The sequence below is a fragment of the Cupressus sempervirens genome, chromosome 5 (genome assembly GCF_028749045.1).
Source record: "Cupressus sempervirens isolate cs-2001-9-10 chromosome 5, ASM2874904v1, whole genome shotgun sequence".
NCBI classification, from domain to species: domain Eukaryota; kingdom Viridiplantae; phylum Streptophyta; class Pinopsida; order Cupressales; family Cupressaceae; genus Cupressus; species Cupressus sempervirens.
This window is the reverse complement of record NC_143122.1, coordinates 100,140,135-100,154,485: the sequence shown is the minus strand read 5'-3', so window position 1 is coordinate 100,154,485 and position 14,351 is coordinate 100,140,135.

Sequence of the window (14,351 nt, the reverse complement as noted above, 5' to 3'; positions counted from 1 at the left end):
CATCATTCTTCTTTTAATAAAAATAAAACCTAATAAATGACTTAAATAGTTTTCATGATCACCTACCAATTCTATCTCCCTATAATATTTAACTAGCAATCACACCATAGTGTGCAATAAGTATGCAGTAAAGTTGTGAAATAATATATATGCACTTAAAATTTATTAATTCTACTTAAATAATGTATGAAGTTTAAATTACTTAATTTTAATTTTAATTTTTTTTGATGCATGAAATTAATTTTACAGAGTAATTTCATATAATTTGGTTTAGAGTTAAAATGGTTTATCGTTATTACCATAAATTTGTATCGATATTAATTTAAAATGTATAAGCTAGCATAGCTCACAACTACAAATACTTTTGGAAAAATGAGTCTATGTTTCATGGTTTACCTACATATCAACCTAGCGAGGTCCTTAGTGATACATTGAGTAAAAAAGGATTCCACCAATTATTTGTTTGGGCAAGAAGTAATGAAGCTTCATAACATGCAATCCACACTATGGAGAGAGTAATGAGACAATTCATATTATCAACTTACTATAATAGGTATTGCTTTGACCTAAATTCAAAGTGATGAAATTACATGGGAGAAAATTTTATTTGGTAGAATTCCCTAAAGATATATTGTAATTGCTTTCTAGAATATGTAGAAGTTGTCTAAATAAATGTTGCTCGCTTTCTCTTTGAGTGTGCCAAAAAAAGAGAGCTTTACAATTAGATATGTATTTTATCACAATATATAATGAAGGAGGGTTGTATTAGATATCTCTCTCCCCTTTGAGAGCCAAATACATAATAAATTAATATTAAAAGTTAATAATAAATGTAATTTTTAAAGTATGTATCTCATCATTATTATATTTTTGTTTTAATTGTAATCTCATTATCATATCACAATATTATAACTAATATTATTTATCATTACATTAACTTCTATAAATATTTCTAATATTATATGATGATATCTTTATATCTATATATTTTATATGTTTAAAATAAATTAATAACAATACTATCATTAATATAGGCAAGAGCCTACAACACAATGATAACTTGTGAGCCTCTCACGTGGGAGGTCTTGGGTTCAAATTCACTTAAGACATAAAAATAATTAATTACAACAAATAATAATATTTAAACTAGGCTTCAACCATAAAATTAAAACATATCTTTAAATTATGCTGTGTTTTTTTGAACAAATTAGATATAGGCTACACATTTTTACATTTAATCAAATCCTTTTTAAGAAAGAAGGAAGAAAACTTCAACTATCTAAGAACATTGTAGATGTTATTTGTTTGTTGGAAGGAAAAATAGTGGACAACTTAAACATCACACACTAAGGGTTTATTTGGCAGCAGGAATATGAGTGGAATAGGCATATGTAAATTCTTAAAATTTCAAATTCTCCATTTGGGTGCACCAAATCAGAATTGTGAATAGAAATATGGATTCTAATTTTGGCACAAAAATGATCATTTGCAATTCCACCTAAATAGGTGGAATTGGAATACCTATTCTTATTCAAGTTTTATTTATTTTAGAAAACATAAATTTTTAGGTATGTGAATTCCCCAACAAATTTTGATTGAACCAAACAAGAATAGGAATAGGTATTCCTATTTTCTATTCTAGAATAACAATTCTAGAATATGTGTTCTTATTTCAATATTCTTATTCTTGTAGCCAAATAGACTGTAAGGCTTGATTCTCAAGTTAAAAGTGTTAAATAGTTAAAGTTGACTTACTTTTTTTAGACCTAAAATTTCCCTTAACATTTTATGTTTAACAGTGACTGAAAAAAAGTGTAAGATGGTAAAATATGATATTTGTTTGTTGCATGAAAATCAACATACAACCATATTAAAGTATCAATATACACAAGGTATTGTTTTGATTATAAATGATAAATCAATTGCTACTTCTTAAACCCTTGTAATTTAAAGAATTTGAAGTCTTTAAGAGAATGGTTATGATAGTGTTACTCAAGATGAAGCTATGTGAACACTGGAAATAAATTCTTGTGGGTTTGTAGAGGGAAAATATTTGTTGTGATGTCCAATAGTGGAGGGACAAGTGGGAGAAAGTGTATGGGGTCCATTTAGACTCCTTGTGCTATAGTACTCAAAATTTGCTAGTATTTTGCCTATTAGTATTCTCACTTGAATTACCAATGTTTTGTTTTGGCACTAAAATGCTAGAAAAATAGCGGAAAGAACCTACTAGACACCTAGGCTAATTTCCTATACTGATAGTTCCTAATCCGTAAGTCAAAATTTTCTAATTTTTTTGATAAACCTACATAAGTGAGTGAAGAGCTTAAAAGTAGATTTTGTCCATTGAATGGATAAAAGTCTATAAAGAGGCCTGGACAACTATGGAAGACATTGTGGCCATTCATTTCATCGCAGATATGTTTCTTTGTTTTTATTGTTTTTTAAAGCATTTCCCTGTCTCCTCAAGCATGCCGCCTGTATATACGTTTAAAAGAAAAAGTCAATACTAAAGTAAAGATAGTAAATGCAAATATTTATTAAGATCAACTGATTTTAATTCTCTCTTTTCTGTGAAACACATCTCAGACCATGATGTACAGAGTGGAAAAGCTAAGTTTGAGATCTATTGTTGAAAATAAAAGAGATAGTTGCATTGCTACTGAAAGAATCAGAGTCGTCCACATATGCAGCCAATTGTAAGGTGACATAGAAACAAAAATATTTTCCCACATTTGATGATGAAATGGTGTGGAATTTATTTGTTATTTTGCAAAGAAGCTATAAATGTTGACTTTAACGTTGCTCATTAGAATATGCGGGCGGAACCATAACCAGCTTGGCTTTGTTTTGGCATAATTATTCTTCGAAATGGCTTATCTTATGGTGCCGTTAAAACCAACGTGAACAGAAGATGTGGTCACGTGAACACCATTAGTGTTAATGGTGTCCAGTTTATTGCCTCGTACTCAAAGCATTACAATTTTTCATCTTCTTACTATTTTGATTTCCTCTATGTTGGGACTTGCAATGGATAAGTAGGTTAGCAATTTTTACATGCAACGAGAGACAATTGTTATGAAGAAATGGTGACAATGAAGTCATTTACACCAATAATGGATTAAAAAGATTTTTAAAATTTTGCTCTTTAATTCTCGCATTTCATATCACACTAGTCCGTTCCAGTGTTTTATTTATTTTTATCCTTAATATTTTGGACTAATAGAACAATGTAGTTTATTGGAGATTTTATGTAGAGTGTAATTAAATACATATTTCTATTTATGATTTAAAAAATAGGATTATTACAATTAAAAGGCATTTATAAAAGTAAAAAAATATTATGATACAAATTAGAGTGTCAAATTTATAGTGATGGTCATCCTTACGTGTCATGGATTCTTAATTGTTGATGTCAAAACTCAAGGTCTCATGATCTATTTTTTCATTAATTTGTGTAGCATATGAGGTCATTGGTAGACCATGATGATGTTTACACCATACAGGCTTCAATGGAAAATTGATTGGCTCAAATCAATTATGCATGTACTTATAGGAATTCAATCATAACTAAAACAAGATCTTTAAAAAAGACCATTCAACAATTAAGAAAACTAAATGGAAAAAAAAGAATGACTATTGATGTTCATGGTGATTTGTGTTGGCATGCTTGTGTGTACATGGGCAACAACTTACTCATTTCCCCTAGAAAAGAAATGAAAAAATAGAACATATAAGTTCATATCATAACCTAACCTTATAGTGAGTGGCCATGTTTTTAAAATTGAGAGCTAGCTATAAATGAGTAAATGTCTAAGCTAAAGCCATTTGGAATCCTTGAAAATCGAAAAAATGGACAATAGAGATTACTTTAGAAGATTAAATACACATTAAATTATTTTAATGTGATCAATAAACGAGTAAAGAATAGGTTTAATCTACACGATTCTAAAACTTGCAACAAATTATTCAACACAAGGGTTGGCCTAACAATCTTGGAAGGTAGGTAATGGTAAGACAGTTCCTTTTTGGGAAGACATTTGGATTTTGGATTACCCCCTGTGTGATGATCCAAGATGGAATAGGTACATGGAGCTTTTAAGACTCAAATTGGAACTCTTGTGGCGGATTATTGGAAAGAGAGTAAATGGATGGACCTCAATAGAGTGGACCCCAATTTGGTTGAACTCCGTAAGTGCCTGAATGCATTTTTCTTAAACCAAAATGAGGATGACCTGATTTGGAAAAATGATCCCAGTGGTGTATTTTCAATTGCCTCTTCTTATGATGATTCCTTTGATGATTATGATGAACCGTGTCGGGCTAAGGCTTGGGTGAAAGGTATGACACCCAAAGTCAATATTTTCTTTTGGATCCTACTGCAGAATAAAGTCCTTACTCCGGATAATCTTAAAAAGAGAAGGATTATAATTATTAATAGATGTGTTCTCTGTAAGAATGATGGGGAATCAGTTGACCACATCACTTTGCATTGTCCTTTTACTAAGAAGATTTGGGATAAAATTTGCAGCTTATTGAATGTTGAATGGGTGTTTCCCTCCACTATTTAGCTTTTCTTTTCTAGTTGGAAGGCTCCCTCCAAGAATACTCTGATTGCTAAACTGTGGGACTTCATTCTTCTATATGTGGGATGGGGTATTTGGAAGGAGCACAATGATAGGATCTTTAGAGATGTGGAGTCCAGTCCTAATCAGGTCTTCCATAAGATAAAGATTCTTATTCAATTGAGAATATTAAAACTATGGGATCTAAACAACAATTATGTAATGAGTGGGAAGCCTGTGTTCTTCATAATTGGAATCTGAAAAGTTTGAGTATGGGTGTTCATAGACCTAATCCTAGGGAACATGCAAGATGGGATTGTCCTCCTGATAATTGGTTTAAGATAAACTTTGATGGGGCCTCGAAAGGAAACCCAGGCAAAGTAGGGTGTAGTATCGTGATAAGGAATTCAAATGGTGATAATATGGGAAGTATGGCTATACCAATTGGAAAGCAAACAAATCATGTTGTTCAAGCCTCTGTTGCTCTTCATGGTCTTATTTATGCTAAGAAAATGAATATGAAAAAAATATGGGTGGAAGGGGATTCACTCAATATTATTAATTTCCTTAATAAAATCTCTATACCTTCGTGGACAATTAGTAATATTATCTATGAGGCTATTCACATTATAAACTCCTTTGAAACTTGTGTTATAACTCATAATTTCAGAGAAGCTCATGGTACTATCGAATGGGCAATGAATGTGGCATGCAATAATGATCATATTATCATTTGGGGACATTATGATCCTTTACCTCTGGATGATCGCCAATTCTTTCATCATGATAAATGGAGGTCTTTGCAAAAAAATATTTAAATTTGATAGTGTCAGTACAATGTAATTATGTGGGGATAAGTGGCCCTAGGCATTGGGTTATTATTTTCAATGATATGAGCATTTATTCGCATGGATTCTGGGTTAGTTGTGCCATTCTCCTCTTTGATTTATGTGAGACTCTTCTTGTCACATTCATTTGGGGGTTTTAGACAAAGAAGAACTGGGTTTTTGGTGACAGGAACATGGGAGGTAAGAGGAAAAGGGTGGAACCAATGAGTTGTTCAAGAGTGGATGAAGGAGGAGGTATGAGATATATTGAGGAGGGGTAATTTTATTGGGTATATGGAGAGGCTAAATGGTAATAACCTGACCATTACACAACAATTTATAAAAATATGGTAGGAGGACTCGATTATGGTGGGTAATCAATGAATGGAGATTTCAGATGATGTTATTGCTGAGGCCACGGGCTTGGAGCTAGACGGTATTAATTTCTATAAGGAGTGAAAACTTTTAGATAGAGCAATTGAGAAATTTGTGGAGCCTGAGCACGAGAAGAGCCGTCTAGTCAAAATAGGTAATTCCTTTATCAATTTGGCCTCTGTTTCTCACCCATGGTGTTTTGTTTTGTTTGTGATAATGGACTACTTAATTCTTGATGGGAGATTCATGAAATGTTATGGGTATCATTTCATGCTGGCCAACCACTTTAGGCACAATGTTAAGATCAATTTTCCTTACTATTTGAGGCAACCTCTTAGCATTTCTATCCTAACTATTCAGAAAGACTTGAATGGTGAACATGTTTTCCATGAGGGTCTCATGTTTTTCATCATGAATGTCTTAAAATCCAAGAAGATTGTGAGGACTAGAGGTCATCTGAAGGATGCAGATTATGACATGGAAGGGAACATTCCAGAGAAGGGTTATGATTCTGAAACTCGGGATGAAGCTAAGGGGGGTGAGGAGAATTTGAACAAGGGCCTTGGGGGTAGTTCAAAGAAGAAGAAAAAAGTGTTTTTTCAATTTGATTCAGACAAGGAAAGTGATTTTATGGAGGATTTGGTGAGGGATTATAAAAATAAACGTGAGAGTAAGGGAAAGAGGATCAAGGGCACCCCTATTGTGAGGGCTTCTTCCCCTTCGGATGATGAACCCTTAGCTCGTAGGTTGGAGAGGAAGAGATATCCCTCAAGACATCAAAAGAAGAATTTAAGGTACAAAGGGGAGTCAAATAATGAGGAATCTGAGGAACAAGGGATACACCTTGATTTTGGTGAAAAATCTAAAGGTATGCTAGGGTCTACTAAAGGGATACACAATAATTCTAGCACAATTCTGAAAGAGATTGGGGTTATGAAAAATCAAATGCAGATGCTTGGAAGGGATATGAAAGCTTTGAGGAAAGAAGTTGGGCATGCCAACAAAATTGCTCATGGTGAACGCACACTTGGACAACACATTGATAGACTAATGGAGGTGATCGGGAGTACATAAGATGTTAAAAATCTAATGCAAAAGATCTCGCAACTGGAATAAAAGAACAGGGTGATGGACAAAGAGTTTAATGCCAACTAGGGGAAGATCACAAAATTGGAAGCCAAGATGAGCAATCTGGAAAAACTGGCCAAACAAATTGTTGAGAATGTGAGCACTCTATTGAAGAAATTGGAGAGTGAGAAAGGTCAGGACTCCCCTTAGGCTATTGAGAGTCAGGGTGCCAGCAAGTGTACTAGGGCTCACTCAAAGAAGATTGAGGACATGGGCAATAAGGACGAGGTGAAGGCCATGGCTGAAAATATGCACATCCTTGTGAACCATACGCTTGACTTGATCAAGTCTCCTTAGCTAGCTTTTTGATGTTTCTTTTGCTATCTTTTTGCTATCTTTTTCAACAGTTCTTTCAATGACCTCTTCGATGTACTTTTTGGAGGTCTGTTTCATGTATGCTCGGGATAGCTCTCTCTATTGCTTTCTTCTCTGTTTCTATCTAGACTTTATGTAAAAATATTTCAGGTCCTTTAAAACCTACTTTTACTTAATCAAAAAAATCTGAGGAAAAAAGAAGGAAAACCTTAACCACTCACGTTGTTAAGATTTTTACAACGAATTGTAGATCATTAAAGAAAAGTGTGCATGGATCTCATTGTCTGTACACTCTTATTCAAAGTAAGAGCCAGTGTTAGAATTACCATCCCCAAGAAGAGAAAAAGAAAGCCTGCATAGAGATTCCACATTGGTAAAATCGAATAAAAAACTATTTCGTTCCTAGTGGCATGATATATTTAGACTAATATATCTCTATTTTAGAAGGTTGTATATTTAGACTAATATATCTTATTTACAACATATTCTTACAATATTATATAAAAGAAGTAAAAGTAAACAAAAATATAAAAGATTGTTTTTCTTTTAAATATAATTCATAGTTAAAAACCAATTTTTTAAATCTAAACTATTATTTCAACCTTTTTATTCAAATAAAATCATAATAATTCAATATATTATAAAAAATACAAAGTACTATATCAACTTAAGATTAAAAAATATTTTAAAAGTAAATGGTAGGTGTTGATAAATGCCATACAAATCCTACTCATAGAGTAAATGAACCTACTACTAGCAGTGCAAACCTTCTATATTAAGAGGGACGCAGTGCACAATGAGAAATGACATTTCAATTTATTTACATTTTAAACAACTCATTGAAGTTAGTGTTGTAATTCCTAAAGTTAGTTTGCAGTAGATAGAACAACTACGCTCTATAAAGAGATTAAATGAATTTATTATGCGGAGACACCATCTCATTTGTTGCATAAAGGTGTATGGATGTTTGGAAAATATATTGTTCTTTAGATTAAGTGCAAAACCTAGTTATAACATTAGAAGTTACCAATGTGAAATTGTAGGTTTTTCATGTTGTAAATTGAGAGGACTATATGAAATTCTATAATTTTTTGTGTTTAGTATTATAATTGCGTGAGGTTATGCCATAATTTTAATTTGTCCTATTAGGGGTATCATTTATTTGATTGGTATTCAAAGGGAAGAATAAATTGTTAATGCTTGGATTTTGAAAGTTGTGATGCTTTTAGGTGCAAGAAGAAATGTGATTATTACCCTTTTGGTGATGACACCATTACTGTGGAATGTATGCTTGTAATTAAAGATGATACTTTTTCATGCCTAGAAATCACTAAACAATTATTTTTAGTGCTTGTTGAAAAGTAGTGCTCAACAAAGATGTGAAATAAATATATCATGCACCTTATATTGTTGGGTAGATAGGTTTGGGTGCATTTATTTAGAACATGAGGCCAATTGGTTGACATTATGTTATTATTGTAGTAAAAGTGTGGGATCTAAACATAATTGAATCAAAATCTTTTGACCAATAATATAATTAGATTTTTTTTACAACTTGTTGTCATGTTTGTAATAGGTAGAGAAAGGGAAGAGAGGAGGAGCGAATAAGGATAGAAAGAGTGAGAGATACAAGTGATTATAAAGAGATGGGTACAAAGGAGTGTAAGTTGGAGATGGGAGAGAGATAATGAGGAGTAGAGAGGATAGATAGATATCAACAACATTTAATGGATATCAACAACATTCAAAAGTGATCTTTTCGATGATGTTGTTCTCAACAACAAAGAAAATGGGATGCATGGGTAGAATATTATGGTCCTCTGCAAAAAATTCATGGCTTTCTTTTACAGTCCCTCGGGAGTGTTACTCCAATGGGACTAGCGAAGTTGATGTTCTGGTAAGACATGTTGCTAAGTTAGTTCCTGGCCCCAATTGTCAAGGTTGGTCTTTTGGTGTCCACTAGGTTCAAAACAAATACTCAAATGGTGTACTCATGTCTATCTACTTTATCAGCGATGGTGAGAGGACAATTTTATGTAGCAACCACTCGTTGGTGTCTGCCAATGAGAAAGAATATGTCGTGTCAACAATGTCGTAAAGAACTGAGCTATCGGTCAAGAAGAGAAGAGAAACAAAAATTAGGAGGCATGCTCGAAGAAATCCGGCAATCTTATCCTCCCCCTCCCCCTCTCTCCCCCCCTCCTCCTCTCTCTATTAAAAAACATCATATGATCCTCTCTTTGTCTACGACACATGATCAACCTCTCTTAGTCTCTTCTCTCCCTCAATCCCCTTCTCTCTATTCATCTATCTATCCCCTACCAAAGTATCCTTCTATCCCCCTATATTTATTAGAAACATAATATGATCATCTCTCTCTCCACCCCCCTACATAAGTCTCCCTCTATCCCCACTATCTCTAGTAAAAACATAATATGACTCTCTCCCCCTTCCTCCCTAATCTCACCATCATCTCTCTCTCTCTCTCTCTCTCTCTCTCTCTCTCTCTCTCTCTCTCTCTCTCTGACACATGATCAACCTCTCTCAATCCCCTTCTCTCTATTCCTCTAACTATCCCCTACCCAAGTCTCCTTTTATCCCCCTATATCTATTAGAAACATAATATGATCATCTCTCTCCACCCCCTAGGTAGGTCTCTCTCTATCCCTCTATCCCCACTCTCTCTAGTAAAAACATAATATGACTCTCTCTCCTCCCCTCCCTAATCTCATCATCATACATCTCCCTCTCTCCCTCTCTCTCTCTCTCTCTCACACACACACACACACACACACACACTCCTCCTCACACTCTATCTATCCCCTATCTAGGTCTCACTCTATTCCCCTCTCTATTAAAAAACATCATATGAGCCCCTCTCCGCATCCTTCCCATATCCCTTCCCTCTGTCTCTCTAGTTATGACCATTGGTCAATCTCTCTGACTCTCTTCCCTCCATATCCCTCCCTAATCTCATCATCATACCTCTCTCTCTCTCTCTCTCTCTCTCTCTCTCTCTCACACACACACACACACACACACACACACACACACACACACAGTGTAAATCAATATATATTCTAAATAATTAATTTATTAGATAAATAGAGAATTTCTATATTTTTTCAACATATATAATTCTGTATGTGTATACTAAACAAATCTTTAAAATAAGTTCTTGCAAATAATATCTTGGTAAATAATTATATATTTTCTAAATAATAAATTGAAAACAAAAATCTAAATAGAAATGGAATGTGTATGCAACATTGATTATAATTTAAAAATATTTAACATAAAACGAAATACACTTATTACTAAGCACAGTAAAATGTCAATTTAAAATGGAAGTGTTTTTATTGAGAAAGAGTATATGCCTCTCATGTAACTAATTTTACTAATGACACATAAATTTATAATAATAAATTATTACTATCTATCAAATTAGGTAATATAAAATATAAAATCAAATATTAAACTAACAAAAAGAAATGCATTGAACTTGAAGATGTAAAAACTTACAATATAACAAATATAGTCAAAATGAAAAAAATTTTAAAATTAAAAATCTATTATAAGATTTAAAATTTAATTAAATCTTATTAATCACACACTAAAATTTTAATCGTAAATTATTACTAAAAATTAAATTAAATATTGAACTAAAATTTTCACACTATTATTGAAAATTATTTAAATAAATTCTATTGGCAACTCATATTAATTACGCTGGAGGCGTTCCCTATATGAATCGAACAAGCCAATTTAGAAATCAATAGTTCAGAATTTGTAAAAGGCGTAGACAACCATCGAATGCATCCTCATAGTTCATTTTCATAGAATAGTTTTTTTTATAGTTTCACACACAAACCTAACTCGCACAAAAGTAGAATGTTCATCATTAATAGTTGATCGATTAGCAATTAGCGATGTAATTAACAGGAAGGAGTTTAAACTCTACGCAGTGACAAATTTTGGCATCACCAGATAAGATAGTCGAAAAGATTTTCGACTGCACTACTTTACCATCCCTTGAACTCGCTTGGTGGAACAAAGAGATCACAGATCACGGTGTCGGCACCATAGCGAGCACCTCTCCTCCACTCCAAATCTACAAATAGAGTTTTAAAATAATGGTGGCCGATGAGCAAGAGCGTTGCTGGTGCAAGAACAGAAGCATGCAAATAGTCCAATCAAATCAATAGAAGCCCAACACCAATTGGTCGCTGCTTTGCACAACCTGATCACGAAAAAAATGGTGAATTGATGGACATTTCTGATAGAACAATTGACGTCCTATAGGTCAGGGGTTCGAGTCATAGCCCAAGCCCAAGGCATTCTTGCGACAGCCCTTTGGAAATGTGCAGATACAGGGAGAATTTTTGCATGCTCTGCTTCTTTTCCCCACATCTAAACATGACCCCTCACTTGGAGTAAACTATAAATCAAATAGTATTGAGATATATAGCTCGATTCAACATAATGATAATTATATAATCTATGCTCTGTATATATTCTTTCTCAAACTGAAATTTTATTTCTTTAAAACTCTTATTGCTGCTTACACGCTCAATACAAACCCGCTGCAAATCACACAAATTTTGATCTATGACACTGTCATCAACGACAAAAGCATGAGGTTGTGATATATAAGTGATACCAAGAAATTCTTCCCGAGAACACTCAAATCTCCCAATCAAAACAAGTACATGTGAATGATTAGCATGACATGGAAGATTTTAGTCAATCTGGGCGTGATCATAGATATTATATCATGCTGGAGTAAGCCTCAGAGGAATCAAATAAATGGTTCCAAAATTTCAATTAGATATTTCTACAGGGTGTATTGATTTTCAGTCAATTCCAACAAAGGTAAAAAAGAACAGTAGGACATACATTTCATGGTGGAGTGCTTAACCTGCTCCGCACGACTTTGTCCCATTTTTCTAACTTATGTTATTGGACCGTTGTTTGCATCCTTAACTCCCACGTCCAATTGACATGCAAAATACTTGTCAATAATTACAAACCCCGCAGAAATAAAAATAAATTTTCTTTTAATTGCATCTTTTCTGGCAATCTACCAGCTCAGATCAAAAGTAGCCGAATTCCACATAGAACGTGGCCTCAAACCATTTAGAAAAAATAAATAATTTTTTTTTTTAGGAAAATACATGGAGTACATTGCCCTAAAAAATGGAAACACCACCATTTCTAATATTTAGGGCTTGTGTTTCTTTTTAAGGAGAAGGGTTTTTCTTTAATCCGCTGCAACGTTAATATTGTTGGGTGATGCGACACGCTCCCCTGCCCACAGGTGGTTAATTATGTGGTGTTCCATGTTCACTAATAGTCATGGCTTTTGGTGCAACGACAAATGGGCCCTACAATTGGTATCAGGGCCTGGTTTTGGCCTGGTCATGGGTTCAAATCTCCTCGGTGCCTTCTCGACCCGCGTAAGCACCTGGTATGCGTGTCGAGGGGGAGATTGTTGGGTGATGCGATGCACTCCCCTGCCCACAGGTGGTTAATTATGTGGTGTTCCATGTTCACCAAAAGCCATGTGGTTAATTATGTGGTGTTCCATGTTCACTAGCAGTCATGGCTTTTGGTGCAATGGCAAATGGGCCCTACAAATATGTCTAATAATTAAAAATTAAAGAAAGTTTGTTCAATTTTAGTAAGTAGCAATATGAATGGGCCCTACAAATATGTCTAATAATTAAAAATTAAAGAAAGTTTGTTCAATTTTAGTAAGTAGCAATATGAAAATTCAATCTTGATTTGCTTATGTCATAAGCATCAACAGATCACTCTGGTCACAACATCAAGATCGTGCGAAGAATCTTCTTACAGAGTATGAAGAATAATGGAGCACAGAGTCAAGTTCATTCAGGCATCTCCACTACAAATGATTTTGAGGGTTGGTTCTCAAACTCCTTTCTCACAATACACCTCAAAACATTTTCTCATTTGCTTTGATGTTTCTCAATTTTGGTGTAAATAAATCTGTTACATCCTAGACACTTAAGACACTTACAATATATTCCATTCATTCAATTAAAAAACTTATCCCTTCAAATGTAAAAATATTAAAATTCAAACAAAATTACAAGTTTTGTGGAATAGTCTGAAGTTCTTTAATTAATTTATTTATTACAAATATATTCCTACTACATTTGTGCTAGTCTTCCACTGTCTTCAAAAATGACATTGCAAAATTTGAACTACCCTACTTCATCTTAATTGTAAGACCACTACATCAATGTATTTCAATGTAATTGTAGTGTTATGCCTCTCATTTCATGTTCCATTCAACGGATGCAGTCAATGAAATGTTGTCTTGTATTCAATTGACTTTTTCATTTTGTTTAATTCTAGTATTTCATTTCTCATGTTTCATTTAATGGACGTGGTGCATTAGTCATTGAAATATTGTCTTGTCATATTTTTTTTATTTTGTTTCAGTATTAATCCTCTCATGTTTTATCTAATACATGTAGAGTGTATTAGACATATCATACTTCATTTAACACGTATTCCAAAGTCATTGGAATATTATTTTATATTCAATTGAGATTTTCATTTAATTTTATGATTTAATTGTTTTTTTTAACGGTCAAATTAATTATATATATATATATATATATATATATATATATATATATATATATATATATATATATATATATATATATATATATATATATATATATTATGAGCAACTTTTATACATTGTCTTTCTAGTCACGTTGCACAAATAAAAATTAATTCTTCTATTTTGCACAAATGTTGAATAATCAATATTAGAATGCATTCTCATAGATCATATTGAAATTGAACAACACCAACTAATTATAAGTTATTTTGTTGCAACATAAATTTGAACTGCACCTGTATGCATGTGAAAAGATGACCTCAATAAGAAGCTATTAAGAAAAATAACATGGTATTTGTCCAGTTGCAGATGACTTAAACATCACACATTAAGGCTTGACTCTTCGGGTAAAAGTATTAAAGAGTAGAAATTGACTTTCTTTTTTCAAGCTTAATTTTTCCCTAATTATGTGATGTATGTTATGTTTTTTTTTTGTCCATTGTGCATCACTGTTGTTTTGAAGACTATTTGATTCCAAGGTAA